Source organism: Brassica napus, chromosome C5, assembly GCF_020379485.1.
Source record: "Brassica napus cultivar Da-Ae chromosome C5, Da-Ae, whole genome shotgun sequence".
NCBI lineage: Eukaryota > Viridiplantae > Streptophyta > Magnoliopsida > Brassicales > Brassicaceae > Brassica > Brassica napus.
In genome coordinates, this window is record NC_063448.1 from 4378931 (window position 1) to 4405440 (window position 26510).

The window sequence follows — 26510 nt, forward strand, 5'->3', positions numbered from 1 at the left end:
AACCTGCTGAGACTCCACCATCTCGAGTCTATGTTCCCAAGGTTCCCTATCCAATTCCACCTAGACATCTGATGGATCCCATTAGTGAAGAGCAGCTGATAGGTTTTAACAAGATGGTGAGAAGGCTTCCTAAAGAACTTGCATTTGAAGATGCTCTGCAGATTCGTCCATTGCTCAAGTTTTTTAGAAACTGTAGAGAGACTCAAGAGGAGATCAAGGTCCTCTATGCCAAAGCTCTGTCTACACCAGCACTGAAGGTATTGCCTAAGGTTGATGATCCTGGAAAGTTTGTTTTCCCATGTTCCATCGCAGGAACAACCTTCAAGGATGCTCTTTGTGACTCTGGTTCTTGTGTGAATCTCGTCTCAAAGGCTATTGTAGACGATTTGGGTATTGCTGATGTTGAGCGCTCTCAGCTGACCCTGACCTTTGCAAACTCTTCTAGAGCAGTCCCATATGGAACCATCCGCAGCCTTCATGTTCAAGTAGGGGAATGCATTGTTCCTGCTGAGTTTCAAGTTGTTGAGATGAACAAGGATCATGAGATGCCTTTGATATTTGGAAGGACATTCATGGCTACTGTTGGAGCAACCATCGATATGCCCAACAAGAGAGTCTGCTTCTCCAACATCAACAAGAAAGTTTTCTACAAGGCTGTACCCACCAGATCTTCCTCATCACACGCCTCTCGCATCTCAGTGTTTGATGTAGAAAAGCTGAAGGTTGTTCCAGAGAAGGAGCATGGTGATAAGGGTGAGAGCAGGCTGTTATCTGATGAAGATCCTAACACTGATCCTACTAAATTCAGAGAGAATTCAAGGGTGAAACAGAAAGTTCAGAAGAAAAGGGTCAAGGGTGATCCTATGATGACTTTGATACCTCGCTTGTGTGATGAGAAATCCATTGAGTATGAGGTAAAGTGCAAGGGTACCTTTAAACCTTTCTCTAAAGTCAGAGTAATGCTCACACATGAGCTGAAAGAGAAAGGAGAAGCTGCTGTGAAAGGGTTGCTGAGCAGAGTTTTGAAGTTGAACATGTCTGATTGTGGAGCTTGTTTTGGAACAAGTCCTCCTGCTCAACCCGACTGATCCCAGTTAAACCAAGCTCTTGGTGGGATGCAACCCACTGGTACGTGTAAATATAATTTGGTTTTGTTTTTGTTTACTTATTTTCGTTTTAGTTTATTGAGTCTCAGGTCAAAAAGCAAAAAAAAAAAATCCGAGATACTTCAAAAATTATGGGTTGCAGAAACGGAACAACCTACCCCCTGAAAAGAGCGGTAGTTCCAGGCGATCATCTGACGATAGAACACCCAGAATTTTCATGGAACGCCTGCTCCACTCAGGTAAGTATCTCAACCAAAAAAAAAAAAAAATTTTATTCTTGTTTTCTCCTTCTCTCTGATTTATTTTCACACCAGGGACGTTGTGAAGTAAGTCTGGGGGAGGGTTTTCGTTGTTTACTAACTCGTTTCTTTCTTTTGTTTTTCTTTTGGGTCAATTTGAATCAGTTTTTATTGAGTCAGTCAAAACTTTGTGGGAATTAGGACCTTATTCTGTGTTGATCACTGACCACCTTGTGCTTTAGTTATCTTATTCAGTGACCTTAGCAGTGGCGAAAGACACACATGTGGACCTGGAACACCCTGACATATCTCACTTGATTCTCCAGAAGTTCTCAGCCGATAAGGTTACACTGGGTAGACTTAACTCCACTTTACTTGAACCTAATCTTAACCGAAATTCTTCTTGTTATGGGCATTAGATCAGGGAAACGAGAACACACTCAGGACTTCTTATCCTTTTTATCTATCTTGCTGATCCTGAGTGGCTAGCTCATCTTTAGCTAGTTCCCACCCTACACCTTAGCCTTTATTCCACCTTCATGCATTTGTTTTTCAGTGTCATATGTGCAGATATGTGCAAAAAGGTCGAAGAGGAAAGGATCAACGCAGCCTCCTACTCGTTACTGCTTCAGAAATTATGGCAGAAAGGAGAACAAGCAGATTAAGGGAGCAACCGCTCCATAACCAATGAACTGCGCAAGAGCAGGGGTGGAGAACCAGGATGGTTGCAAAATCAGAAACACCAGTGGCACTCAGAAACATCATGTATGACCTCCTTCTTTGTCACATCACCATATCAGTCTTCAAAAAAAAAAAAAAAAAAACCAAAATAAGGTGATGGAGAAGGGGATGAGATCAAAGAAATATGAGCCACTGTAAAGATCGAGCAAAGGAGTGGGTACCAAAAGGAAAGTGGAACGCAGAACAATCAGTTGCATATTCCGTCACCAGAACAGTCGCACCAGATAGAGCAAAAACGAGTAGAGGCTGTGGACATCAATGGATTTATCATCTCTTGTCATTTTGTGTGATATCCTGCATCCTCTTCAATGAAATGGTAGCCCATAAACACTTTTAACTCCACCATTAAATAGCCTGTTCCACACCTAGATCGTCTACCCTGAATGATGCCTGTGATGAGAAGCTCACGCTACTCTTAAATGAATGTAGGGAGTTCTGTCTCGATAGTGTTGCTTTTTCAGGTTTGAGATGAAGAGTATGGAGCCGATTTTTGAACAGCAGTTAGTGGGGCTCCGGTAAGGGTGTGTTGTCCTAGTTTTACTGCTTGTATGGTTTATAGATTCGTGGTTAAAGTATGGTTGCTGAGAATAGGAGAGTTCCCGCACTTTCAAACCTTTCTCCATGTTCTTGATACTTGACATTGTTTGAGGACAAACAAGGATCTAAGTCTGGGGGAATTGATATATGGTGTTTTATACATCTTGTATATATGCTTTTAAATTGGTTTTCAAGTCTTTATCGAGTCTTTCTAGTCATTTTGGAGTCATTATAGGTCTGGAGTTGCATTGGATGGGAGATGGACCAGCTGGAACAAAAGAGGCAGAAAACAATGCAATTTGGTGGTTTTCACGCAGAACAGTCTTGATGATTGTTCCGGATAGCGGAGCAACCCGAGTGACTGTTCCGAGTGAGTGTTCGAGCGGCAGAGATTTTTAAGGAAACTACAATCATTACGGGATTTGCCCTAATTATCCTTTTTTTTTCTCCCAGCCGCCTGTGGCTTGGATATATCATATTTTCTGTTTCTCTTTACCATTTTAAGCTATTCTAGACAGAAAAAAACCATTGGAGACTTTTGTGCTTTTGGATTGTAAAGGGAGAAGGCTGCATCTCTCTCACCATAGAGAAGATTATCCTGAACCCTCTTTCTATCTCTTTTATTTACATGAAGTCTTATTCAGAATTGATTTCTGTGTTCTCTCTTGTTATGACTGAGTAGTTGATCTAGCTAGCCTAGGGTGTTACGGTGTTAGATCGTGAGCTAAACACAGATAAGTATCCATTGATTGTCTTCATTCATAACTGCTCTTATTGCTTGCATTAAACTGGCCAGTTATTGTTAGATCCTAGGTTTAACCTATTCATTAACCGTGTAATAGGTTGCTAGATATGTTATGAATGAGCATAGCATCCCTAATCAGCGAAAGTAGATATTAGGGTGTTTTGTGAACCGATTGGACTTGATCTTAATGTTCATCATCATGCCTTGATCCAAGCGAGAGCTTAGGTATTGAGGCTGATCACTGAAAGGTGAAACACCACGACAGTGGGTTGATCTAGTATTGTGTTCCTAGTTCTAGACTAGTTCATTAATCAAACTTGAATAATTGTTTGGCTCATGATTGTAAGCGCCCGTTAAACCCTAGGTTAGTTTCTCATTAATCTGAAACTTAAAACCAATCTGTTACTTGCTTTTTACGTTACCACAAACTTTAAAACCCCCATATTGTTTTAGCTTGATTCTGATCCCATAAAAATAAAGTGTAAGATTTGGTCTCTGTGGATTCGATCCTAAAGTGCTACATCGACATACCATTCGATTGTGGTAGTGTGCACATTAGGTTATTTGGTGTGCGTATACACGTAATATCAAATTGGCACCGTTGCCGGGGACCATCTTTTTACCTTTATTTTTTGGTTATTTATTTAGTCTAAGACCTCTAATTTGCTCTATCCTTTTTGTTGCAGCTAATTTTTCAGGTGCATTACCAGTAGACATACTCGGAGAAACCCACAAGGAGAGTTAGTTACATTTACCAACCAGGAGCTAGCAAGGTTAGAAAGAACAAATCGTCAACAGCCAAGGCAAACCGACACCACTATGGGTGATCACGCCAATCAGGATGATCTCACTGCGGCTATGGCACTCATGCAGCAGCAGATGCAACAAATGCAGCAGACCATCCAAGCTCAGCAGGATGCTGCTGAACAGGCTGCTCTCGCGCGGCAGGAACAACAAGCGCAGACTGTTCCAATCGGGCAGAGAAACATTCCTTGCAACATCCCTACTACGCGCTCTGCCATTGTTCCTCCACTCTGCACCAGGCAGGACTTCGAGATCAAGCCTGCTTTGATCGGTCTAGTACAGAGAAAGGTGTTCTCTGGTCTCTCTACAGAAATTCCAATGGAGCATATTGAGAGCTTCGAAAAAGTCTGCAGTTTCACTCGCGTGAATGGTGTTCCACCAGACTACATCACGTGCATGTTATTCCCATTCTCTCTTGATGGAAAAGCTGCACGGTGGTTGAACTCTCTCCCTACCGGCTCTCTCACTTCATGGGAACAGGTCCGATCAGCGTTCCTCAGCCATTTCTACTCTAAGGCGAGAACAGCTGCATTGAGGAACAAGATCACCTCCTTCAGACAGCTCACTGATGAGCCTTTCTGCGACACATGGGAGCGCTTCAATGACTATCGCAGAGAATGTCCTCACCATGGATTTGATGGTGATTACCTCCTGGACATTTTCTATGATGGAGTGGACTGGAAATACCAAGGTGCTCTAAACTCTTCGAGCAATGGAGACTTCATGACTCAAACCACTGATGGAGCGTTTAAGCTGATTGAGAACATGGCTGCTAGCTCAGCTAATAAGAAAGAGGAGAGTGATTGCTCCAAGAAAGGGAACAGTTCTGACACCCAGAAAATAGATGAGCTGACTGCCAAGGTTGATCAGCTACTGAAAAACAACCAAGGGCACGTCTTCAACATGGAGCAAGCTACGGCCGGGCATATTCAGAACCAGAACAAGCGACAACCGCAGAGCAATTAGCAAGCTGTTCCAGCTAACGGGAACAGTCAACCAGATGAGCTGAAGGGTCTGGGTATGATGATGCAACAGCTGTTGCAGGGTCAGCAGGTTCAGGCCAAGGCGTTGAATCAGGTAACCACGGAAATAGACACCAAGATGGGCAACATGTTCACTGAGCTGAATAACAAGTATGACAATCTTGCAATCCATATAAGAAAGATCGATGTTCAGCTTGCTCAAAGAGTTGAGAGTGTCAAGAGGCAACAAGAGACGCTCCCTGAAAGAACTGATAAAAATCCTAGGACTGAGCACTGTAATGCAATAGAGCAACCGTTCGCTGAGACTGCTCCAGGCGCAGAAGAGAGAGCTGAGCAGTCTGCTAGCTCTGGAGTGACTGCTCCTAGCGAACCTGCTGAGACTCCACCATCTCGAGTCTATGTTCCCAAGGTTCCCTATCCAATTCCACCTAGACATCTGATGGATCCCATTAGTGAAGAGCAGCTGATAGGTTTTAACAAGATGGTGAGAAGGCTTCCTAAAGAACTTGCATTTGAAGATGCTCTGCAGATTCGTCCAGTGCTCAAGTTTTTTAGAAACTGTAGAGAGACTCAAGAGGAGATCAAGGTCCTCTATGCCAAAGATCTGTCTACACCAGCACTGAAGGTATTGCCTAAGGTTGATGATCCTGGAAAGTTTGTTTTCCCATGTTCCATCGCAGGAACAACCTTCAAGGATGCTCTTTATGACTCTGGTTCTTGTGTGAATCTCGTCTCAAAGGCTATTGTAGACGATTTGGGTATTGCTGATGTTGAGCGCTCTCAGCTGACCCTGACCCTGACATTTGCAAACTCTTCTAGAGCAGTCCCATATGGAACCATCCGCAGCCTTCATGTTCAAGTAGGGGAATGCATTGTTCCTGCTGAGTTTCAAGTTGTTGAGATGAACAAGGATCATGAGATGCCTTTGATATTTGGAAGGACATTCATGGCTACTGTTGGAGCAACCATCGATATGCCCAACAAGAGAGTCTGCTTCTCCAACATCAACAAGAAAGTTTTATACAAGGCTGTACCCACCAGATCTTCTTTGTACAAGATCGTTTCAATGGGAGAGTCAACACTTGGTCATCGAGACTCCTTTCTAAAGGAGGAAAAGAAGTCCAAGTCAAATCTGTGGCTCAAGCAATTCCGACATTTGTGATGTCGTGTTACTTACTTCCACAAGGCATTACCGACAAACTAAGGAGCACAACTTCAAACTTTTGGTGGAGCTCAATACAAAACAGTAGAGGTTTGCATTGGATAGCATGGGACGAGATCTGTACCCCCAAGGATTCGGGGGGGACTAGGTTTTCGAGATCTCCATGACTTCAATATAGCGCTTCTTGCAAAACAATTGTGGAGATTAATTCATTACCCGAACTCTTTATTGGCACGTGTTTTAAAAGGAAGGTACTACAATCATACCTCTCCTTTGGAAGATCGACGAACATACTCACCATCATATGGATGGCGCAATATCATTGCAGCAAGACCTCTACTCATTTCGGGTTTACGGAAAACGATTGGAACAGGTCGAGATACGAGGGTTTGGAGTGAGGCATGGGTTCCAGACTCAGTGGCTCGACCACCTAGACCTGCTAACCACATTGTTTACAGATTACCCCAACTTCTTGTTCAGTCCTTTATTAGGAATGATACCAAGGAGTGGGATATCCAGCTTTTACGAGATTTTTTTCACCCGGATGATATTCCTTTGATACTTAGGCTAAAACCATCTCGCTCTCTTGCTCCGAATGGATATGTTTGGAATCACACCAAATCAGGAGTGTATTCATTTAAAACCGGTTACGACCTACTCCGATCAACCAAGCTGAGTCTTACACAAGAAGGCGTTACAGAACCGAGTATCACGAGACTTCATAGCCATGTGTGGAAGCTAAAGGCCCCGAGCAAGATGAAACATTTCTTGTGGCAGGCTATCTCGGGCTGCGTGGCGACGGCAGAGAGGCTCCTGTATAGACACCTGGGCACCGATAGGAGTTGTCTTAGATGTGCTGGCCCAGTGGAGTCGATTAATCATCTTCTTTTTGAATGCCCACCAGCTCTTTAGGTTTGGGCTTTAACGGACTATCCGTCCACTCCGGGTTACTTCCCGAGTACATCCATATATCAAAACATGAACTTCCTTTTATGGAAGAGAAAAGAGGTGGCTCCTCTGAGACCACAATTCGATACCTTCCCATGGATCTGTTGGTACATTTGGAAGACGAGGAACGACAAAATCTTCAATGGGAAAGACGTATCCCCCATTGACACCCTCCAACATGCGTCTCTTGAGGCGGAATGTTGGAGGAAGGCTAACGAAAAGGAGGAAGCAAAGGAGGATCATGACGACCCCCCTACTACAGAGATTGAGACAGTGCCCCCTTGGATAACTCGAATCCTTACTTATCAAATTGATGCATCATGAATCAATAATGGCAGTGTCAGTGGCTTAGGGTGGAGTCTTAAGGATCAAATGGGCTTAGAATACTTTGGATTACGGGCGTGTAACAGGAGCCTCTCAGCTTTGCATGCTGAGATGGAAGGGTTACTTTGGGCATCCTCATGTATGAGAGACAAAAGGATCACTTCGGTATGGTTTGAGACGGACTGCTCGGACTTAGTGGATATGACTACAAACTCGATGGACTGGCCAGCTTTTGCGACAGAGATCGAGGTGTTCAAGAGGTTACAGGAAGACTTCGAGGATGTGCGACTGTCTCATATTCCTCGAAGTCGGAATGGCCGGGCAGACGGATTATCAAAAGATGCAAGGGCCAGAGGTTATATTTTCTCCCATATAGATCAAACCCGGACATAATGAAATGTTCCTCGGATGATTGGCTCGTATGTTCTCCACTTGATTTAGCTTAGATGGGTAGACGACCAAAAAAAAAAAAGACAGATCATGACCAATCTCTAGGTAGTGTGAGTGAAAACCTGAAAGCGGAGAATAAAAAGCTGAAGATTTGAAGCTAGCTTGGTCGCTATTGCAGTTCTCAGTAGCGATTAAAGTAAACCGTTTCAGTAAGTGCGTATAATCTGGCTCGTTTAGGATCGGTCTTGCTAGTTATGAATTATGATTCAGCATCTGTTCTCCATGCATGTTTCAATGTAACTAAGACATCAGTTAACCAAATCTAGAATTTTACCCAAGATAATCTTTTATTGCAAGTTTGCAACCGTTCTTCCTAACACGTTATGTTGTAGATATATGTATTTTTAAAAATAAATGTAGATAAATAACACACAAAAAATATTGTTGATTGGTCAGTTTCTACTTTACTATCACGAAAGTATAAAATGCAATCCATAGAATAAATAGTTGACAAACAAAGAGAGAATAAATATTGTAAATTCAAATTAAGATATGCGTATAATGTCTTTTTCCAAACCGCCGATGGGTGCCATAAATCATAAGCCGCAATAACATTATCCAAACCAGACGTTTAGTTGTTACTCTACAATAAGGACAGCTGCATCGGTGGTAAATAAGTTTCTTCCAAGTATAATATAACTATTTTGGATTTAATTAGAATTTGTAATTAACTTTTTATTGATAAACAAAAAAGAGCCACTTAAAACATGCCATTGGTATTTAGAGTCTCTTAAATGTCCGTAATGGTATGGTCTTAGAGATACTTGGCGTTTCTCTTTCATTTTTTCTACATTTTCTTTCATTTCTATTATTTTCTTTTTTTTAATCGAAAAATTACGGTAGAAACCAACCGATGCGGATGGCGTAATAAACTAATCCAAAAAGCCATCAAAAATTTGATGATTTATTTTGACAAACTAGTATTGAGTCCATGCTACGCATGAGAATATTTTTACTTATACAAATTATTAAATTATTAGTTATTTTATGAAATTAACATATAAGTTGTTTAACATGTATAAAAACTATAGGTTTAAAATGGAGGAACAACCATATTCATAGTCATAAATTTATATATGATGAAGAATATTAATTTATATATTCATAGTCATAAATTGAGGATAAACTGGCCTAATAGATATAGAAAATTATAACAATTTATAAATATAATAAGCATATATCTCTGTTGACAACATTACTTCAATTTCCTTCACACAAAGCTGTCGATATATATATATTTTTTTGAAACTGAAAGCTGACGACTCGATATGCATCTTCAATTTCCTTAATAGCAAGATATGTTGGCGTTTTGGTTTTGCCACATATCCATGACAAACCAGTTAATTCACAGAAAAAGAAACTCAGTAACATGGAAACTTCCCATTGTTATTTGATAGAAAAGTGATGAGATATTTACTTTAGTATTTACATGGTCTGATTTTAAAATCTTTTTGTGGAGCCTCGTTGTCCCTTCCACCTATAAATCCACTGAAACAACTTCAACCTAGCATTACCTTAGTTGATGAAAACCCAGCAAGGCAATACTCTGTCATGCACCATCTGGTTTTGTTGGAACTAGAAGAAGAATTGTTTGTTCCACGGAAAACAAGTGTTCTTCTAATCCCAATTCAAATGAATTTCTATTGAACGAAGAAACTAACAGTTCGGTATGGATAATTTAATTGGATCATTTGATTAGATCATTTAAATGGATCTGGAAGAAGTTGATAGATGGACAAATGGAGACGCAGGGTCAGTTGCTGGGCAACAGTGGGGATGTGAGGGATGGAGAAGGCACGAGGAAAAGGATGAAGATTTCAGTGCCGCACTTTGACAACTCGGCTCTCATCAAAACCTTCCTGGAAACCTTAAGAATCTCTTCTTGGGATCTATTATTATCCATTTGAACTTCTTCCAGTGCCTGTTGAAGATCTTTAATTTTGTCATTCCCATATGGTTGATTATCTTTTCGCCATGAAGATATTTCATGACGTTAATTATTAATTTTTGTAAAAAATCTACTATTTGTCCCTTAGCCAATATCGGAGAAACGGAAACATATCAAAAACAAATGATTGGAAAAGGCTTAGACCGGCTTCGCCTTACGGATAAAGGAAACGATCGGAAAACGAAACAAAAATGTGTGATCAATCTCGACGTGATACGAGTTCGTGTGATTAAGGTTGTGATACAATAAGTGGTATCAGAGCTTCAGAAGAAGATATGGGAAAAGTGATTCCGGTGACGATGAAAAAAGTTTAAAATTACATTTATATTTGCAAGATGACAGATTGGAATTAATTCTTTATGAAAACCTAGACGTTTATAATGGTGAAACGTTGTATACAACTTTGTAGTAAATTATACTGAGCGCGTGGATGTAATTTTTTTTATAAAAATAAATAACTTATATATTTAATACTATAAATATAACATTTACCATATTACATATTTTTTTTATATAACATGTTGGTCCAGAAAATAAAAATAAAATATCGATGTGATATGAGAATTATCTTCCTGAATAAGATTTTGAGATTCAGAGATCCATCAAGCATGAGTTTGTTGTTGTTAATACCAAAAATTAATGCTCCGTACATGTCAAAAGCGCGGTATCCAAATTCATAACGTCGGTCGATCGACGTCGGGTCATCCTTATCGGTCGAAGTTGGTGTTCTCCTAACGATCGATGTCCCTGGATGGACAACTGATAAAAGAAAAAGTAAAATAGAATTTGACACAATAATGTTTTTTTAATTTATGTTTTTTTTCATGGCGGAAGAAAATGATGGCGAGCCGGTTGATGATCTCGCCCTAATGAGGAGGGCGTATACCAACAAGAAGACCGGCCAGATTGATGACGGTCTTGTCCACCAATAAACGTAGACTCTGCTGAGGCAGGTAGTAACTCTCCCGGGTTAGTTAAACCATTGGAAAGGAGAAAGTGGGGACCCAAAGAAGACCTTGTGCTCGTCATATAATCTCTAATTCTATTAGATATGATAATCAACTAGTTACAAATGTCTCGAGGATTATCGCGAGTGTCGCGGTACCGTGGGCGGATTGTATCTCATGCAGATTCCTGATTATTTGTTTGCTGCCGAGGATGCGAAGCAAACTCGGCGTATGAAGGAAAGAGACGGAGATTTCGCGCTTCCCCAGATATTTAAGTACCAATCAGATTTTAAGTACAAAATAATAACAAATGTTGTTAACAAAAGATATTTCAACTAAATCATAAAATAATATATATAAAATAGAACACAAAAAATCATAGTTTTGGATATACATATTTTTAAGGCTCCAACTTGTTCCTCATGTCTCCTGGAATCAGCACATAACATAGGCTTCCGAACACTCTCAAATGGCTTAGAGATGGCTTGACCTTATTCAATACTTCAAACGGTGATTGATCTTCCAAGACTCTTGTAGGAATTCGGTTGATCAAGTAGCAGGCATTCACTCAGGAGCCTGCAGAATCATTCAGGGGCTCTTGGATTAGATTCAAGTCTTATCAGAGAGACTGTCCACACCATGGATTCAATTAAATTAGTAGCATTTTCTAGTTATTTATTTAAGAGTACACTGTTTTCTCATTCGAGTAATGATTATTTATTTATTTATATGCGTAGAATTCATTTCGCTATTGTATATTTGGCTTACATATTAGACCTGGTGGTATGGCTGCATCATCTGGTTACCCAAGTGAGGGCAACTACTGGTTTTGGGCTAAGATCTCCGGTGAAGTCTCCAATCAGATCACCTAACCAGAAAACAATCCAGCTCTCGAGCGGTTCACTAATCAAAATTTGAAATTCATACCTTAACTAGGAGTCGATAAAAAAATACACACCCCAACTCTTATTGCATGCCAAAACATACCTTAGGTAATCAAAAATTTGAAATTTTATTACAAGCTTACTATGAAAAGATAAAGGCGGAGAAGACGAAGTGGTAGGGGTGAGGAGAATCGCCATCATTCGACGGTTCGGTTTTATTTTGTGATCTGCGTCGAATGGGGCAAATAAAACTCCGCTGAAGCCCAAATGGCAATTCGCGAAGATTCCTCAAATGGGAATCGGTGGGTCGTCGACAGCATCCTGACCATCGCCATCACCTCTGAATTGTTCTATCGCATCAGCGACCAAGCGGCGCTGCGACAGACTGGAAAAACTAAATTAAACATCTATATGAAAAATGTATAGTAAAATAAATAATTAGTAAATATAGACTATAAAACATAAAAATATGGATCATCTTTTTTGGAGATTTGAAAGTGGGATAACTTCTTCATGCCAACTCCTATGAGATTTATTCAACTTCCTGGTGATTCTCCACCACTTTATGTATCCAAATCAAGCTTCTTACAAAGAGATTCATCCTGGTTTGATTGGAATGACGAAGAAGCTGTGCTATTCCCAAACTGAGAAACTGGAAATTACATAAGAAATTTTCATTTGTTCGCATAAAATTCTTACATAGACGTGACGTCATAGCAACCGTGATATATGGTGTTAAGAAATAAAAATGTTGTACCATCTATCTATCTATAATAATAATAAGAGGAAATCAATCGTCTCTTCTTCTCACATCCAATCAGGTGCCATCCTTCGTCGTCGTCTCAGCTTAGCGTTCGTGGTGCATCATCTGCAACATGTGGCGTGAAAGCGGCAACGGCTAGGGTATCTAGGTATTCGTTGGTTACTTTGTTTGCAGCGTATTGTTGATTAAGACGCTCCATAAGTTTTTCTTTTTTACGGACTTTCAGACATTGATTCCGTCGTGACCGATTTTGACCCCAACAGTTAGCCCCCCAGATTGTGCTTAAAAGTATGGATATGAATAATATAAGTGCGTGTGTTGAAGTTAGAAAGCGATCTAAGTTCATTGTGTTGCTAATTATGACAGGGTTGAGGGCGTTGTGAAAGCAAAAAACACACAAACAAAAGAAAGAAACAGAGTAAAGTATTTTTGTATAATGAAGATAAAATTCAAAATAATTCAACTGTGAAAACAATACTGTTCACTTTGTTCAAGAATGTGTTCGCTGGAAAAAATAAGGTTTTTATGTTTCTAAGTTTATATCACAAAAATAGCACTCAAAAACTAAAATGACCAAAATAGCACCTTTCTAAGTTTATCCTTTGAAAATTTTAATTTTTTTATTTTTCAAAATTTTCAAAACACTATTTTAGTGTGACTTTGAAGGAACAGAGGTATTGCTTTGGATCCCTTTGTTTGAAAATGTGCTATTTTCTCTGATGGAAATCCTTGGATATGACATTCTTTTATGGGAAACAATTAGTTATAGAAAAGAAAAAAACAATTATTTATAGGGGAAAAACTATAGTCTATGTCATTTTAGGTATTCAATTCATTTCAACAAAATTTTGTTGGTAGCTAGACATCTTAAGCATGTATAGTCGAATGCAGAGTGTCTCTCAACGAAGTGGTAGAAGAAGCACAGGAAGAAGAACCGGTTGTGCATCCACTAAGAAGGAGTACAAGGATAAGGAAGGATCCTTCTAGCTGGGTAAAAACCAAAAAGAGTAGAACATGAAGATGCGGTTAATGCAAGATGGAAGGAGGAAATTCGTCGTCGTGAAGAAGCAAGTCGTCGTCGTGTGGTTGAGCGAGCAGGTGTTGCGTCCAATTTTCCCATGAAACCACTATCCATGGAAACACTCCTATAGTGTCTACCGGTCGGAACAATGTCTCCGCCGGCTCTCCTCTTCACCCCTGAAGAAACCTTTCGTCGTAAAACACTAATCCTTTGTCTAAATTCCACCTCATATTGAGACATGACGTCTAGCGTATTGCTTCTGGATCTGGGAAGTCATCAATTTTTCTGTGCTCAGTAAGCAGTAGCTGAATGGCGGAGAAGAAAGGGCCCCTGCCAAGAGGTCAAAGGAACCGAATGACAAAAGGGTAGCTCTTCCTCAAGAAGAGGAGAATGAGAACATCACCGAAGAAGACCAAGCTCCGCACAAGAAAGCCAAAGTGTCTAAGGGGAATAAGGTTCAGATACTAATGTATTCTTTGATTTAAAGTGGTTATCGAAGCAATCGATCCTGACAAACACTAAAGTCATACGTTAGCATACTAGATTAGCTACATATACTGAGTCATACAAAAAAAAGATAATATTACATTGAGAAGAAGAAAAAATGAATTCGAATCAAAGTAGTCATATATATATATATATATATATATATATATACCTGTATCGATTTTGATGAAGAGATGACGAAGATCCCAAAAGATTGAAAATAGGAGAAGAAGGACAATTGGGAAAAATATGGCCAATACAGTAGAAATTTAGTTAACCGAAAATTATATAGAAGATATAATTGTTTAAATTAAGGATTTTAAACTGTTACTTAAAAACAGAGATCGTGGAGTTCTTTTTGATTCATATTTTTTATGATTGTTTATTTTATTTTTTCAAAACTTTGATACATGTCAATTTCTGATTTGTCAGACAACTTACGTTTTAGTATATAAGGGATATCAATTTTTCGAACAATTGAAAAGTGGATAAATAATAGAGTGAATTGGGTCATAATCCATAAAGAACATGGAAATAAAGAAACTACCTAAGGTAAAATTTATGTGGGCTTTCGGATTGTTTAAGTGGAGAGGAAATTACGTAAATGTCCTTTTAGTTATTTAGAAATAGAAAATTCTGTAGGCCTGATATAGGTTGGAAGATAAAAGAGTTTGTAAATATAATTGGGGGGATGAGTAATGATTAAGGTAGGATAAATTCTCCCATGCAAGTTACGTGATAGAGGCTATAGATATTTCGGCCAATGAAAGAGTTGAGAAATCTGACACAAGCAGCTGGATGAGAAAAGAGAATCACACCAAAAGATCTTTGTCTGCATGCGAAAAAAATGTACGGGGGAGTGAGCCAGAAAGTTCATGGCGGGTTGCCTATTTAAGGAAGCAAAATGGCGAAGCCTCTACATCAAAACATAGTTAAAGCACATACAAGAGATGAAGGTATTTAATTCTGACAGTATTAAATGGGGAATTCGATCATACAAATGATACTATTGAGCTAGATGACCATGATGATGAGATGGTTGAAGTTAGCAATGAATGCATCGACATGTAGTATATTCATGTTGTAGTTTTGAAATGTTTTCCATACACATCGAACCTTTATCAGGATAAATTTATTTGAAGCACGATAACAAGAAAAATCAATGGTTAAATAAAGTTTTAATACCTTTAATATGATTGTAAAAAAAAAATAGTTTACTAGCATTTTAAGTTGCTAAAGTATGAAATTGGCTAAATCAGATTAGCGCTAGACTAATACTTAACGAGAATCACATAAGTGACGTTTTATGAAAGATTACTTTAGATTGTATTGATAATCTATTACATATGTAACAATTATATCAACACAAACTGTAAGAACAAGGAAAATACAAATGGGGTTAATGGTGTTGAAGATCCTTCTTTGGTCACACCAAGTAAGAAAGGTACGTGATAACATAAATCAATAATTTAGAAATTCGTGCAATTGTTACCTAACCTTTATGGGATAATGTTTGCAGTTATGGTGACTGGTGAAGGATTGGGATTGCAACAATCCAGTAACATTGAGATGTGTAACACAAGTCTGGAGATGCCAATAGCATGTCCTATCACACTGCCACCAATTATGAAGTTGGCTAATTACGGTGGAACAAAAGGAGGTAGATCAATCAAGGGGGGTGAGAGGGAAAAAGATACATCATCTGGAGGAAGTAGCACCGAAGGTGGGTGTTGAATATTGAAGTTAGATTGGGATGGGCGTATTAGCTTAAGTGTGTTGTAGGGGTCTCATTAAGTAGTATTTTGTTGTATTGTCGTTGTGTTGGTCGGCTAAATCGGATTTTAGCATTTTTAAAGTTGTTTTTGGTTTTCTTCTCTGTTTTCTATCCGGCTATGAAGAATTTTTAACAAAAATATTTATAATGTTAGCTTGTCAACATGAATCACTAGCATTGTCTGTTACTAATTTCCAGTAAGATTGATTTCATATTTCGTTTTGTAGGCCTTGTTTTTGGTTGGTCGGATAAATCAGAAGTTTCTAGTTTGTTTTACTGTGCATTTCTGTATTCTAACCGGCTAAGATGAATTTTAAGAACAAGATTAATGTTTTTAGCTTCGCTACTTGAACTATTTGCATTGTCTGGTAAAAATTCCAAGTTAGCCTGGTTTCATAATCCTTTTTGTTTGCGACTGTCTTTGGTCGCGTAAATATCTTTACGCAGTTATAGGTTGTTTTAGCTTTTCGTTGATGTCTAAAACCTGATAATGGGAAGGTTAACTGTGTCGTTAGAAACGTTAGCATGATAGTACGAGATTTTAGCATTGTCTGATAATGATTACAAGTGGGAACGATTTCATAATTCATTTTCGTTGACATATATATTTGTTGACCGTATAATTCATATTTTAGCCGAGTTAAGCTGTCTTGTTAGTTTGATTTTCCATTTTTGTTACAGGTTCTGTAAAGTTTTGACAAAGACATTTTCAAAGTTAGAACTACTTCACAAATCTTTAGCATAGTTTAGAGATATTATTGTCTGCGTCGATTGCATGGGACACATGTTGTTTTGGGTTGGCTCTTGCGGTTTTACAAGTTTTGTTTTCCTTTTTGGCTTCATCACGCATCCGGATAACATCAGCTTTGGTGGCTCCGCCTGTGAAATGGGAATTAGAAAAAGAGAAAACTTCTTTGATACACTTGACAAGATTTTCAACTTGAACATCTTCTTCGTCGTCGGACCAGCCAAGTTCCAGGTTGACATTATTTTGTTCAACACCAGCCGAAATTATGGAAATAACTTGCGCCTGAAAACTCGAAAATATTACAAACAGTTTGATTGAAAATATTCAATTTACTTTAAAGATAGCATAGATGGTACCTTGCAAGAGATATTCTTCGGATATGTATCAAACAAGAGAAGAACAGTTGATTTTTTTTCTTGAATACAGAACAGTTGAATATAAATAGAAGAAGAAGATGTGCTTTTGGGTGTCTAGATTTTTACGATAAGGGGAAACTTTTCAAAAACATTAGAATATTTCAAGTTGTTTGACATGAATAGATTTCGTGTATATTTGGTTTATCAGATATATGATCTACTAAAAGTTGTGGGCATCACGAAAACAAAATGCATGTAGAAAATAATAGGGGTATAATGGTCTATGTAATTGTCGATGATTCCTAAGTAAACACCAAATGTGCATATCGCCAATTACATGGTTTTTCTTATGTGTAGAGTGCAATTACTATAAATAATAATGCATTGACGTCCACATTAAAATTATGATTCGTAGGTCCCAAGGAAATCTAAAGAGGGGGGGGGGACCCATTAATATTTTGTTCGAACATTTTTTTAAGTCATTTGACTTTTCCTTTCTTCCAAACAAAATTTGTTGTTTAACTCTTTAGAGCATCTTTATAGCCGTATGTTCCTAGGTCTCTTGAGTTTAATTAGGTATTAAAAAAAAATGAAAAAAGACAATTAATCTAAGCGACGTAGCTTATTTAGACTACAGAAGATACGTCTCTTGAATGCCATGCATCGTCTTTGTAGCTTTTGGGAGGAGAAAACGAGGGGAGCTCTACTCGTCGACGAAGTGAAGCAAAATCTGTTCCTCTCCTCCTCTACGACGAATCAAATCGATGCCTGCTTTCCTCCTCGAATGAAATCGACGTCTGTTCTCCTCCTCGACGACGAAGAATGAAATTGGTTTCTGGACTGCTGCTGAACTCAAGCTTCTTCTCAATCAGACTGCTCATCATCTTCAGATTCTTTCTCTTGTTTGACTGTAACATAAGAGCATCTCTAGGTTAGATAAAAAAAAAATCAGTGTTTAAGATTCAGACATCGATGGTGACCAAAGTATATATCATGTAAGTAAAACTCCTATTTCTATCTTTCTTTCTCATTCAACTGTAGCGATTTGATTTTGATTTTTCTCAATGTTGATCGAAGAAGAATACTTCTATTGTGTTTATTTTTAATCATAGCTTTTGCTGTTCTGTAATAATTATTCATGGATGGGGGATGATAGTTTTGATTTATGATTTGGGGTTCAAACTCTTCTGTAATTAGCGTATTTATTGTTTGAAATTTGATTCGAATTTTGTTTTGTGATTTGAGTTTGATCTCAAGTTTGACTCTCATTGACATTATTATATTTGCAGGTACTACTCAATGTACGGTCATGTGGAGACATTAGCTGAATAGATAAGGAAGGGAGCTGCTTCTGTTGAAGGCGTTGAAGCCAAGCTATGGCAGGTGAGACCATTGCCATTTCCAAGTTTCTTGATTTTTTGATTTGTTGAAAAGTCTTTCTAACATCACCTTCAAGCATTGTTAAGACCATTGCCATTTCCAAGTTTCTTGATTTTTTGGATTCTTGACTCATGTCTTTCCCTTTAGCTTACCAAGTTTAGATTCTAGTTTAGGTAATAGTGTGCGTCTCTTTTGCAAGTGTCTCACTTCTTTAATACGTTTTATTTTCTTTCTTTTATTGTGATATTTTGCTTGGGGTTTATCTGCATCTAACAGGGAAATACAGTAGCTGCAATGGGTTCTTTTAAAGCTCTCAGAAAACTCAGAAGGATTGTGGGACACATAGAGAGTACTAGTTGGGATCCTTTGACAATTATAAATGCTGAATATAATAGGTTTTAGTACCTCTCTTTTGTGTAATGTTCAGAACTCCATCAAGAGGTTTTTATCTCAACTGGGTTTCCATATTCATTGTATCAGACTTTCTGGTTCAAGTGACCTGCTGTGACGAAACTAATAGTATATGTTGTGATTTATGGTCTAAGGCATTACTTCGGTTCCGAACCTCTTGGTATTCAAAAAAAATATTTGTTGATAACTCTTTGTTGTTGTTTTACCTTGCAGGCTTGGGAGAATCATGAGAAGTGAGAGGCCGAGATGGAGATGAAAAAATGGAGGTATGATTCTCAATCAAAATACTTCGTGGACCTGTTTAAACAGTTTTGGTGTTGGTTTGGATTGAATATTTAATCGAATAGGTTCTTTGAAAATTAATAAATATCTTCAAATTGTTTTGAAGTTTGAATTGAAAGTGTGATCTTGTGTGGATAAAACTTCTATCTTTACTCTTGTAGTTAACGACTTTGCTCTAGTTTGAAAGCATTTCTAATGATCAATACTATTAAAACAGGAACATGACATATTGATATATGTGTGGTCCAACTATTTTAATAGTATTGATTAAAACCTCTTATTAATCATTTAAGATAAATATTATACAAATAAAAACATATATATAACTAAAAACACAAATATAAAAATTAAATTTCAACAAAAATGTAAAACAAAAAATATACCCGCATTTTCAAGGGCGGGTCAAAATCTAGTTTTTATTTATTTTGAAATCTATGTTTAAAATGTAATGTTTAACTTTGTTTAAAAAAAAAAGTATCTTCAAAAAATTTATGTTTAATAATTTTTTTTAAGAACCCCAAATTAAGATATTACCAATAAACCATTAAAATTAAGGGTCTCTTAACCAAAACCCTTAACTTCACTTTAATACTTAAAAAATCACTAAGATCTTCTAAGTGGGTTTTACCAATAAACATGCTCTTGAACACCACAGCGTATCATATCTTGGAGATTGCTTTTGATTTGTCTTTCCCACTCAAAAATAATTAAATTATTCATAAATATATTTCTTTTGTTAGCTTCGCCTTCGCTTATTTTTAAAAGGTTAGTTTAAATATTTTTTCTCTTGTTAATAAACAACCACTCTTAAAGATAATGTAAAACCTTAATTGTTCAAAAGAAGAACCAAACTCGATAGCGTGACATCCTCCTAGTAGAGCCACCGCAACAACTGCTACAACCAAGTAGAAAGAAAATGCCCAATAACGCGTGAAATCAGATTTTACAATCGATATGCACATTATTTAATAAATAAAAACAATTGCGAAATCTAAAGATTGATTTTTTTTTTTTTTTGGTCAACGAATGATGGATCAAATCTTCATGATGTCAACTAAAAATCGAGGGTTGAACAAAAAAATCCATAAGTTTGATCAACGTGTCGCATATAAATCAAAGTTTTATCTTTGTTTCTTGGAACTTTGAAGATCAATAGAAAAAATGAAGATAGTGACATAAAATCACATAAAACTTATAATTATTAGTGTAAGCTAGCAATATTCAGGTCACATTTTGGAACCCTAAAGAATGCTAAAATATTCATTGCAGTATACCTAGCAATAAAAGTCACTAATCAGGTCACATATACAATACAGTAATATAAAAACTAGTATTCAAATTTCAAAACAATTAAATAAAAGCATGCTAAAAACAGTTTACAAATTATATACAACCTAGCATCTTGTATTCCAAAAAACCTAGTATTTAAATTCCAAAACAATGTAAATTAAATATTTTGCTTTCAACAAGTATATATGTTTCTTAAAAAGAAGAATATATCTTTTCTCATGTTGATGGGATGGGCTAGGTCGATTTCGATTTGAATGATGTCAAAATTTGTATTCAGACTATGATATGATATTGAGTTTAGTAAATTTCCAAATAGTAAATAGTAAGTTGACGGATGTCTTTACAGTTTTTTTTTTATCTCATAGGTGGGAATGAGATTTTCAAACACGACTCCTCAGAAGTTTATACTTATGTATGTTATGTATATTATTCTTACAATCACTCATGAAAACACATGTTTCAAAAATGTCAAAAGGAAAGAGCACATGAAGTTAACGAGTTTTAACTTTTCGTGATGCAATCCTGACCACTGCGTGAGATTAGATGAATGTAACTTTTACACAAGCCCGAAACTGATGATTACAGTGAAGGCCCGATATTGTCTGACCGAGCCATATTATTTTGACATTCTTGGTAGCTTCTTTTTTTTCTAATATAATATAAACTATGTGATTCATCCACGCCTATGCGCGGACATGAATATTTTTTAAAAAAAAACAAAATATAATAATTTGGATAATATTTTATTAGTTTAAGACTTGTAGTTTTATCTGTCTGTGTATTTTTAGGTTATTTAATTAAAGTTTTATTTATAAGTTATTTAACTGCAGTATTATAATTTTTTATTCAATATATTTAATTTGGCCATGATATTGATTTCTAAAGTTCTAAAACCATGAATGTAAAATTTGATCTTGTGTGTGTTATTTATTTTTGATTCACCTTTACCAACCTTTTCTCAAAAATTTTAATCAAGTAATTACCTTTAGTTGTTGCATGGATACGGTTCCTCTTATTTAGTTTTGATTTTTATAATTGTAGGATTATAAGAAGTTGAAAAATATGAGTTTTAAAAATTATCTCATCATCAATCAAAACCATCTGAGTTGAAACAACTTTTAAAGATATTTTTTTCCAAAAACTCTTGATGTCTTATTTTGTTTTGCATATATCTAATGGAAAATGAAATTTTCTGATGGAAGCCATGGGAGTTGTTATCCTACAAATAAAATACATACTTTATGAATAAAAGAAGATTTTCTATAAAGGATGGATGATTGAGTGATAATGTATATTTATGTCGATAGTTTAATAGTTTACATTAATGAGAATCAGTTGTTTATGTATACTTTTGGGGGCCTTCAAATAGTATTAGGTAGGGCTGGAAAAAATATAAACCCGAAAAACTGAACCGAATCTAATCTAGATAGTACCAAACCAGAATCGAAACTCGTTAAATATCCAAACGGGTTCAAAATATTGGTATTTAAAAAACCGAAACCAAACCCGATCCAAACCAAAATATTTCAGGTATCCGAATATATCTGAATCAGATTTATATACTTGAATATATCAGGTATTTTCAGATTTAATATCCAAAGATTTTGAAGTTGTCCAAAATGTATAAGATATTTTAAAGCTGTTCAAAATATTTGAAAATATATATATAAATAGTCAAAAGTAAATGTATAAAATATCTAAATAGTACTTAAAACACCAAAAATATTTAAAATATCTATAGATTTTTATATTAAATTTAGATACTTTGGCATACATTACTCAAATTTATATGTTATATATTATTTATATTTTTAGATTTTAAGAAATTTAAAGCATAAATGAATTTTATGACTTTAAAATAATTTAAACTGATTATCCGAAATCGAACCGAACCCGCAAAGATCCAAACTGAACTCGAACCAAAATTTATAAATACCCGAATGGGGATGAAATATTAACCCCGAAAACCCGAAAAGACCGAACCGAACCTGGATAGATACCCAAATACTATTAGGATTAAGAATTTATAATGTAAAAAAAGAAGAAGAAAATTGCATAAAATAATGGGGATATTTTTTTTATAAAAAAACTGTTGTATAACTATCAAAAGGTATAATCATATAGTTTTCCTTTCTTAATAGGGCAAATCTCCAAAATAGCACATTTCTAAGTTTATATCACAAAAATAGCACGCAAAAACTAAAATGACCAAAATAGCATTTTATCTTTTGAAAATTTTAATTTTTTTATTTTTCAAAATTTGAAATCTTATCCCCAAAACCTCATTTCTCAACTCTAAACCCTGCGACCAATTAGACGTTGCCACGTCGCTCATAAGGACGAAGCCCAAAAACCTTAATTAAGGTTCATTTGTGATGTTATTCAATCTTTTTGATTTATTTTTCGACCCAATTAACCTAAGGACGGGCCTTAGGACGCCCGATAATGATGGCATAAGAGAAGCAAGGACTTGATTAATCGGAGACGCAAACGGCAGGGACTAGTTGAACTACCTTTACATTAATCATTTTCTTTGACATATTAACCTTTTCAACTTAAATATATAAACTATTCTCTTATCTATATAAATAAACTTTTTTTTTTTTTTGGTCGAATCTATATAAATAAACTTATTCACCAGAAATCCACCTGCCCCTAGTGTTGACCAGCTTATAGTTGATGGAAGTTATGTAATATCTCTTTTTACTCGTAAGTTATATAATAGTTTAACACGAACTTTAATTTACGAGATTATTATAGTTAGAACGGGGAGAACTACACTTATAATATATAATATATTATATAGGGCAAATCTTCAAAATAACACCTTTCTAAGTTTATATCACAAAAATAGCACTCAAAAACTAAAATGACCAAAATAACACTTTTCTAAGTTTATCATTTGAAAATTTTAATTTTTTTATTTTTCAAAATTTGAAATCTTATCCCCAAAACCTCATTTCTCAACTCTAAACCCTAAACCCTAAACTCTAAATCCTAAACCCTAAACTCTAAACCCTAAACCCTAAACCATAAACCCTAAACCCTAAACAATAAACCCTAAACCCTAAACTCTAAACCCTAAACCCTAAACCCTAAAATCTAAACCCTAAACCCTAAACTCTAAACCCTAAACCCTAAATCCTAAACCCCACCCTTTAACTCTAAACCCTAAGTTTGTGACTTTTGATAAAACATTAAGTGCTATTTTTGTGACTTTTGACTTTGAGTGATAGTTTGGGAACATAAACTTGATTTAGTGCTATTTTTGTCTTTTTCTCTATTATATAAGATTATTTTTGTTAAATAATTGTATTTTAGTTTTAACAAAAAGCTAAAAGCACTGCAAATGAATATGTGGTTCAAAGTATCTTGGCAGTATTTGCGGCACCAGCAGTTCACCTAAATTTCACTCTTGTTTTGTATATTCACCTTATTGAGCCGAGAAAAAATAAATACAAAAGCAGATATGTTACTCGAAATTAGAAACTGTAAACCAGTCTTTCTCGTGACTCAACTTTTATTTTTATTAATTACCTAACTAATATACTCTATGATTTAGAGTGAATTGGGTAGAAATCCTAAATTAAGTGATAAATTAGCAAAATACCCATGATAATAATTATTTTGACTGAACATAATGGAAAGAAGAATCACAATTACATTTCAGCCCTTCTGTTACTGAAGAAACAACTTAGGATAGAAATGTGTATAAGTAGGAACATAGGAGGCTAGTTAATAGGATTTTAAAAATATTTAGTTCAGATTTAGCTTAGATTTTTTTCTCCTCCCATAACGTGAAACAGTGGAGTCCTAGAGAATTAATAAATCAAAGCTGAAGAAGTTTGACACATTCGGCCGGAATTAATGGTGAATCAGAGCAAAGATCTTCATCTATACATACAAGAATATTGTGTATTGAGGAGAAAAACTGCTTTAGTTCGTCGGTAGAGAGCAAGAGGGAGGGTAGGTGTTGAATCTTTGAGCAGATGAAAGGCTTGGTATTCCTAGTGCAATGTATTTTTCTTTTCAGAAGTGTATGTATGCGGTGTTGTAGCCTTTTGGGTCGGTTACAGAAAATTTTAACTTGTGTAGAAAAGTTTGGGGCTAAACTTTCTTGTAACCGTATATGAACACTTTTTAAGTATGTGTGATGTTTTCTGAAAACAGTTACCGAAGAGTTTAGCAAGGTGTCAGATTATTTTGGTTTGTCAAACTTTCTTGTAACAGTTAATGTAATATAACCTTCAACGAATTATATAACCACTTTTCAAAATTTTCGGTTACAGAAAAGATTAACTTGTTTTGGAGAGGTTTTTGGCTAAACTTTCTCGTAACCATATATGAACAATTTCAAGGATGTAATTTGTTTTCATAAAACAGTTACATGTGAGTTTAGTAGGTGTCGGATTATTTTGGTTTGTCAAACTCTCTTGTAACCAGTAATGTAATAAGTGACCTTCATTGAATTACGTAACCACTTTGTAATAGCTCTATTCAACAATGAGTTTGCATTTTGTAAATGCTCGAACAAGGAGTTTAGGTTTTCAAAATAAGAAAAGTAAACGCTGAACATTTATGTTCATTGGACAAGCAACATAAATGGGGAGAGGTGGAGTTATATATGCGCCGGAATCCATTATCACGTACGAAGAATCGGTGAATTAAAACACAAATTGTAAGAAAAATGAAAATAAAATTGAAAGCCGAATTGAGACGGGAGAGGAGGCATGTCCGTCGGTGTCGACGATGATTTGGGGTTTGAATTTGAAGAAGATCTTGTAAGAATACAAAAATGATTGGATCAGATGGAAAAGGAAACGGAGATAGGAGGTGGCACAGAGGATGATGATGATGAACCGATAGTAGAGATAGTGGAAATTTCAGATTTGCAGAAAAAATGAAGATTTTAATTCAAGTTTAGGAGGAGACGAGATAAGAGTAAATAATACAGTATTTGGACTCTCAACCAAAATTTTTAGTGTATTTAGCTATGTACATAATGTAGATAATAAGAACATAGAACATAATGGTCATTGTAAATTAGAAATATGTGGGAAAAGTATTCAAATGTGTATATAGCTAAATACAGTATAATGCTTATGTAGAGAGTGCAAATACTCTATTATTTATGGGTTAGATTCAGTGGACAACGGATGCTTTAAAAAGTTTGTTGAGATATTTTCCTCTCTTCTTTACTTGTGTTTTTCAGATGTTATTTTTTTTTGGTCTGAATACTGGGATAAAAACCTCACGTTGTGATTGCTCTTCGAAAAAGACCATCTTTTCAATATTTCTTATACGTGAAGTACGTTTGAAAAGTTTTTTACTCATTCTCTCTACAATTCATATTTTCACTATAGTGGACCCTCCATGTCAGTGCCATTAATCATTTCTAAACTATTTCGATAATAGTTTTTTTTTTTTTTTTACTAAAAGCTATTTCTAGGGTTTTGGGTATCCGATCGGATCTTTTAGGGTTTCAGATTTTCGGGATTAAAGATTTCAGCCTCATTCAGATATTTCTAAATTTCGGTTTGGGTTCAGATCTTTGCAGGTTCGGTTCGGATTCGGATAACCCATTTAAATTATTTTAATTTTTTTAAAAATTCATTATATACTTTAAATATCTCAAAATCTATAAACAAAATAATATATTACATATAAATTTGACTAACATATTTCAAAATACGTAAATTTAACATATAAATTGGGTTGGTTTGAATATTTAGATAGAAAATTAATATATATTTCAAATATTTTTGGTGTTTTAGACATTTACTTTTGACTAGTTGTATATATTTCAAGAATTTTGGACAACTTAAATCTATCTTATAGATTTGGATGTTTTTTAATATACATTAAATCTAAAATAATTAATATATTTAGGTACATAAATATATTTCGGATATATTCGGGTACTCAAAATACTCATGTTCGGATCGGGTTCGGTTTTGGTTCTCTAGATACCAAAATTTTGAACTAGGGCTGTTCAATATGGCAAAACCGAACCGTACCGAACCGAACCGAACCGAACCAAAATAGATAATATGGTTTGGATTTGGTATATACCATACAAACCGAAAGGATATGATTTTTAAAAAACCGTAGGATTTGGATATGGTTCGGTATATAACCGATAAAACCGAATAAACCGAATAAAACCGATCAAAAAATAGAA

The 26510-nt window shown here is 35.9% G+C and overlaps 2 long non-coding RNA genes and 1 other non-coding gene across 3 annotated transcripts; 1 reads left to right on the plus strand and 2 right to left on the minus strand.

Moving 5' to 3' along the window:
- Positions 1-4700: 4700 nt before the first annotated feature.
- On the minus strand, positions 4701-4807 carry LOC125588131. Its single transcript, XR_007324525.1, has one exon. It is a non-coding gene; the product is annotated as a small nucleolar RNA R71 (small nucleolar RNA).
- An 11684-nt stretch (positions 4808-16491) lies between these two features.
- Positions 16492-17271, minus strand: LOC106381053. The gene is made up of 2 exons (XR_001276464.3): positions 16967-17271; positions 16492-16892 (listed from the first exon to the last, which is right to left on the minus strand). It is a non-coding gene; the product is annotated as an uncharacterized LOC106381053 (long non-coding RNA).
- A 356-nt stretch (positions 17272-17627) lies between these two features.
- Positions 17628-19238, plus strand: LOC106381047. The gene is made up of 3 exons (XR_001276463.3): positions 17628-17961; positions 18256-18349; positions 18971-19238. It is a non-coding gene; the product is annotated as an uncharacterized LOC106381047 (long non-coding RNA).
- The last annotated feature ends 7272 nt before the right edge of the window (positions 19239-26510 follow it).